This window comes from Capricornis sumatraensis, chromosome 1 (genome assembly GCF_032405125.1).
Source record: "Capricornis sumatraensis isolate serow.1 chromosome 1, serow.2, whole genome shotgun sequence".
Classification (NCBI taxonomy): domain Eukaryota; kingdom Metazoa; phylum Chordata; class Mammalia; order Artiodactyla; family Bovidae; genus Capricornis; species Capricornis sumatraensis.
Genome location: NC_091069.1, coordinates 192,491,516 through 192,497,515, shown reverse-complemented (window position 1 = coordinate 192,497,515; position 6,000 = coordinate 192,491,516).

The window sequence follows — 6,000 nt, the reverse complement described above, 5'->3', positions numbered from 1 at the left end:
ATCCTTAAATCCTCGTTATCTTATGCCTCAGCTGTGAATATGTGAGTAGATAAATAGATAATTGATATAAGCTAAATTTCAACAAGATTAAACTGAAGGAAAAGCAACAGAAAGGATGCATGTTATAGGTGAGGCAGGAAAAAGAAGAGACCCAAGGCCTCCTCTTCAACAGAGAGAAGTCAATAGATAATGCCCACATATGATTTAGAAATATAAAAGATGGCAAAATAATAAGCTAAAAAGTTAAAAGTGGTTGTCCATGGGAAAGGGGAAATGATTATAGGTGGAGTGGAGCACAGCAGTTTTCTAAAATTCCTTGAGAACTAATTGACTCTTCAAATTAGATAAAATCTTGGCAAAAAGAAAAGTTTAAGAGGAGATATCTGGGCTTCCTTTGAGGTCCAGTGGTTAAGAATCTGCCTGCCAATGCAAGACACATGGTTTTGATCCCTGGTCCAGGAAGATTTAACATGCTACAGGGCAACTAAGACCATGTGCCACAATTGCTGAAGCCCATGCACACTAGAGCCCATGCTCCTCAACAAAAGAAGCCACGGCAATGAGAAGCCTGTGCACCACAATGAAGGGTAGCCCCCACTCACCACAACTAGAGAAAGCCCGAGAGCAGCAACAAAGACCAGCACAGCCAAAAATAAAATTAATTCATTTTTTAAAACGAGGGGCTATATAATTTTTAAAAAAGAAAGAGAGGGTATCCTATGTGTTCTTAGGAGAGTCCAGGACTGAAAGTCTGAGGTCTGGGAGCACCAGTGGTGACTAAGAAAAGTGGAAGAATGTTCAGAAGGTCAATAGACAAGATATGGTTCTCAAGTTTAGATTCCTATTTTAACCTCAAGTTATCACATCATTTTTTCTACTCATAAGCTGACTTCCATCACCACCTTCTTTAGGCGACTCATCATCTAACTCTTATGCACATTCCACCTTAATTAGCTTGCTAATACTACTAAGATGTTGTAATACAGCAGTTAAAGGCATAAACTTTAGAATCAGAAAGACTGATTTTAAAGGCTAACTTGATCCTTCATTTTGTTAGATGGTTTTAATTAACATCTCTGAGCTGTAGTTTTCTGTTTTTTAAAATGAAAAATAATAATTGCCACCTCTAAGGGCTAATGAGAGGATTGAATGAAGCAATATACATAAAGATGCTGAGTATAGTGTCTGGCATGTAATGAGTGCTCAGCCATTATTAATAAACTCGAGAAGAGTATTACTGTTAGAATCAATATTTTAAATATAAAACTCAATTATTTGAAATCATCATGGGCACTTTGTACTTTTAAAAAATTGCTCAGTGTCTGATTCATTGTCAGATCATAGAGTCAATTCACCAGATCATTATTAACATTTTAAAAACTGTAAAACAAAGTAATAAGGAATAGACTAAAGTACTTTGTACTAAGAAGGATTTATTTAAATGTTAAGAAGCTTTGGCCTAAGGGTTGATGGGAGGGAAGCACACTATTAGAAGGTAGTTGTGTTTTTCTTCTTTAATAGTTATGGGAAAATAGGTTAAAGTTAATACAGATAATTGCATGTGTTTCTCAAATTCTTTGCTACAATACTAAACTACAATGGTCAAGTCCATGTTTACAACAAGCTAACTTCTAGTTTTCAGAACTACCAAAGTCCAAAAAGAAACTTTTTGGAGTCCATAGCATCCTAGCTCATCTTTCACACCTAAGAATAAAATTCTGCAGTATTAAAAACAAGTTTAGTCTCTAAAATTGTCTTTGATGACATTTCATGTTTTAAAAGAATTTGGAAATTCTGTGGCAGCCTAGTGTTAAAGACTCTGTGCTTTCACTGCAAGAGGTATGAGTTCAACCCCTGGTTGTGGAAATAAGATCCCACAAACCATGCAATGGCTCCAAACACAGTTTTTTTGTTTGTTTGTTTTGTTTTTTCATAAAAAAGAAAGAAAAATATGTGCCAAAGAATTGATGTTTTTGAACTCTGGTGTTGGAGAAGATTCTTGAGAGTCCCTCGGACTGCAAGGAGATCAAACCAGTCAATCCTAAAGGAAATAATCCTGAATATTCACTGGAAGGACTGATGCTGAAGCTAAAACTCCAATACTTGGGCCACCTGATGTGAAGAACTGACTCATTGAAAAAGAGCCTGACTCTGGGAAAGACTCAAGGCAGGAGCATAAGTAGACGACAGAGGATGAGATGGTTGGATGGCATCACCTACTCAATGGACATGAGTTTGAGAAAGCTCTGGGAGTTGGCAATGGACAGGGAAGCCTGGCATGCTGCAGCCCATGGGGTCGGAAAGAGTTGGATACGACTGAGCAACTGAACTGAACTAAAATAAATAAAATGATAAGATATATTTTTATGACCCAGACCTCAATTTTTAAATGCAATTCCCTAATAAAAGGAGCCAGGGTTCCTTGGAGAAATAGCTGACTCCACCACCACTGGAAAGCATAAAGTGAACCTAGAACAACTTGTGCAAGAAAGTACATTTTGCTCAAACATTGATGAGCCATACTAAAAGAACTCACAAGCCCACTTGAAGAGGTTGTCATTGGCTAAACCTGGGGACAAACAATGAATCAAAAAACATCTTGGAAAAATACTGTTATTCTTAGACAGGGCTATAGAAAAATATAAAAGGAATGTGGAACATCATATAGTAATACATTTTGATGAAACTGTGTGCTCTCTAGCCTGAGCTTCTAGTCTTGTGCAAGCCACATGCTTGTTTATTCTACCTTTAATAGGTTGCCATTGTCCTTCATATAAAATTTAAAGCCCTTGGTTGTTTGCTTGGGATCTCTAGCAAAGTTCATGTCTTGCCACATCTTCCCTGTACTCTATGCTCCAGTCATTCTGCCCTTGGGGCCTTCACACAATCTTTTTTTCTCTGACTAGTATATTGTCCCCTTTACTACTGTCTTCTTTCTACCTGATTAAATCTGGAATCAACTTTTTTGGGTTTCAGCACAGCAGCACTCCCTCAGAAAGGTGAATTGACATCACAATAGAATTGGGCCTGCATGGAGAGTTCTCTTGCCTTCTGGTCCTATATCCTTTCACAGTTACTTATAGTATGTAAAGTGAAAGTTAAAGTCACTCGATGTGTCCTACTCCTTGCTACCCCATGAACTGTAGCCTGTCAGGCTCCTCCGTCCATGGAATCCTCCAGGCCGGAATACTGGAGTGGGTAGCCAGTTCCCTTCTTCAGAGGATCTTCCCAACCCAGGAAATGAACCCAGGTCTCCCACACTGCAGGCGAATTCTTTACCATCTGAGCCACCAGGGAATGAATCTAACTCCAATTAAATGCAGAGAAAAAAGCAACATTCCGATCACCCTAACTTTTTTCATTTGTTTAAGCTCATTTTACTCCTATCTATTTGTGTATGTTTTACGTAGTTGTAATCACTGTGCAGATCAACCTTTACATCCTACTTTAGTTTTTATTCATATCTTGCTAAGCATTTCCCATGTTGTTACATAGATTAGGTATTTATTGTTATTATTCCTCTTGCATGGCCTGTGTGTGCCCATGCTCAGTCTTGTCCCACTCTGCAACCCTATGGACTGTAGCCCGCCAGGCTCCTCTGTCCACGGGATTTCCCAATTAAGAATACCGGAGTGGGTTGCCATTTCCTTCTCCAGGGGATCTTCCCAGATCCAGGGATCAAACCTGTGTCTCCTGCATTGCAGGTGGATTCTTTACTGCTTCAGCCACTGGGGAAGCCCTGTCCTATCAAATGCATTCATTCATATTTAGAGCCCACCCACAATATTTTGAATGCTAAGCCTGCTAATGTGCATAAGCAGAAATGAATCATTGCTGTAGGGGAATCTATGTCTAGTTTATATTAGTCAGACACTTCGTTTCCTATTTTATTGATATTATTATTAAATACTTGCTGTTGCTTAGTCGCTCAGTTGTGTCTGACTCTTTGCGACCCCATGGACTATAACCCACCAGGCTCCTCTGTCCATGGGATATTTTTGGCAAGAATACCGGAAAGGGTAGCCATTTTCCTCCTCCAGGGGATCTTCCTGACCCAGGGGTTGAACCCTCATCTCCTGTGTCTCCTGCATTGCATTGTTTAGTCTATATTAATAGGACAATATATTCTCCTATGGTCTGTAGCCTCTTTTCCCAAATAGTCTCATTGATAAATTGCATTTATTCTTATTCTAATTTGTCTTAAAAACCTTACTTAGGAAATCTCATCAGCTTTCCTTAAATGCTAAATATTCACTGGAGTCTCCTGAAACTTAATCTCTACTGTAGCCTTCTACTAAAATCTTCACTGAATGTTTGAAGACCCCTCCAAAGCAATTATTTCTCCAACAGAACTTCTTATCTCCCCCCACAGATCTTCCCTTATGTTTTAAATTAATGGCATAATTATGTATCCAATTATCTAAGTAAATTTCTCCTGAGTTTCTGCTCATTGCTCATCTCTAGCAACTAGTTTCCATTTCTTCAACATTTTAAATATCTCAGTTCTATCTCTTTTTCTCCACTTTCATTGCTTTAGTTCAGGCTCTACTTATCTCTCCTCTATGCCTGCAATAGACTTAACTGGTTTCTGCCTTCTCTACTATGATTTTTAAATCTTTCTCTTCACTGATAAAAATTCTCTTTCTAAAACCCAAAGGTGATCAAGTGATGTCCCTACTTCTAAACTTGCAATGGTTTGTTGATTATCTGACACCATCACAATCATTTGTTGAGTACCTGGTATATATTAGACCTAGCACTGGGCATATACTATCAATAATTGTTTAAACCATAAAAAATAAAAATGAGTCAATACTATTTACTATGTGCTTGGTTTTCTTCCACATGAATGAATGGATAAACAAATGAATGAATAAATGAGAGAAATAGTCTGGAGAGAGGTTGGCTTGTAAAAACTGTGCTTCATAGATTCTGAGAGTCACCACTAGGTTCTGCTCTCTTTACTTTGTAGTAGGCAGAATTAGGAGCTTCCCAGGTGGTGCTAGTGGTAAAGAATCCACCTGCCAATGCAGAAGATGCAACAGACGTGGGTTCAATCTCTGGGTTGGGAAGATCCCCGGAGAAGGAAATGACAACCCACTTCAGTATTCTTGCCTGGGAAATCCGAAGGACAGAGAAGCCAGGCAGGCCACAGTCCATAGGGTCAAAAAAAGAGTCAGACACGACTGAGCATACACACACACACACACACACACACACACAGGCACTAAGATGGGCTTCATAATTCTTGTTCCCTGGTTTCCATGTTTTTCTTTGGGTTGAACCAATAACTTGCTGCTAACCAATAGAATTTGGCAAAGGTAAAGTTTTGAAGATGCAGTTAAGGTTTTGAAGAAACTGACATCAAAATTAAGTTAAAAAAGATTATCCTGGGTGGGCCTAACCTAATCAGGTGAGCCCTTTAAAAGGGAGTCTAAAGGTCAGAGACTATAATGGTTAATTTTATTGTCAAGTTGGCTAAGCTCTTGTGCCCAGTTGTTTAATCAAACACAAGTATAGATGTGACTGTGAAAGTATTTTAAAGATGTGTTGCTGTTGTTCAGTCTCTAAATTTTGTCCAAGTCTTTGCAACCCCATGGAATTCCCTGGTGGCTCAGACGGTCAAGCGTCTGCCTACAATGCAGGAGACCCAGGTTCAATCGCTGGGTTGGGAAGATCTCCTGGAGAAGGAAATGGCAACTCACTCCAGTATTCTTGCCTGGAAAATCCCATGGATGGAGGAGCCTGGTAGGCTATAATCAATGGGGTCGCAAAGAGCTGGACATGACTGAGCAACTTCACTTTCACTTGTGCAACCCAATGGACGTGATTTATTCATTTAAAGATATGACTGACATTTAAATGCCAATAGATTTTTGAGTAAAACAGGTTACTCTCTCAGATGTTTTTTCCAACACCAACAATTCTCCAATTCTAAGTGAACAGAGACTGCATGTCCTGCAAATTTAACTCAATTCTGACACTACCTGGAGATAGCAT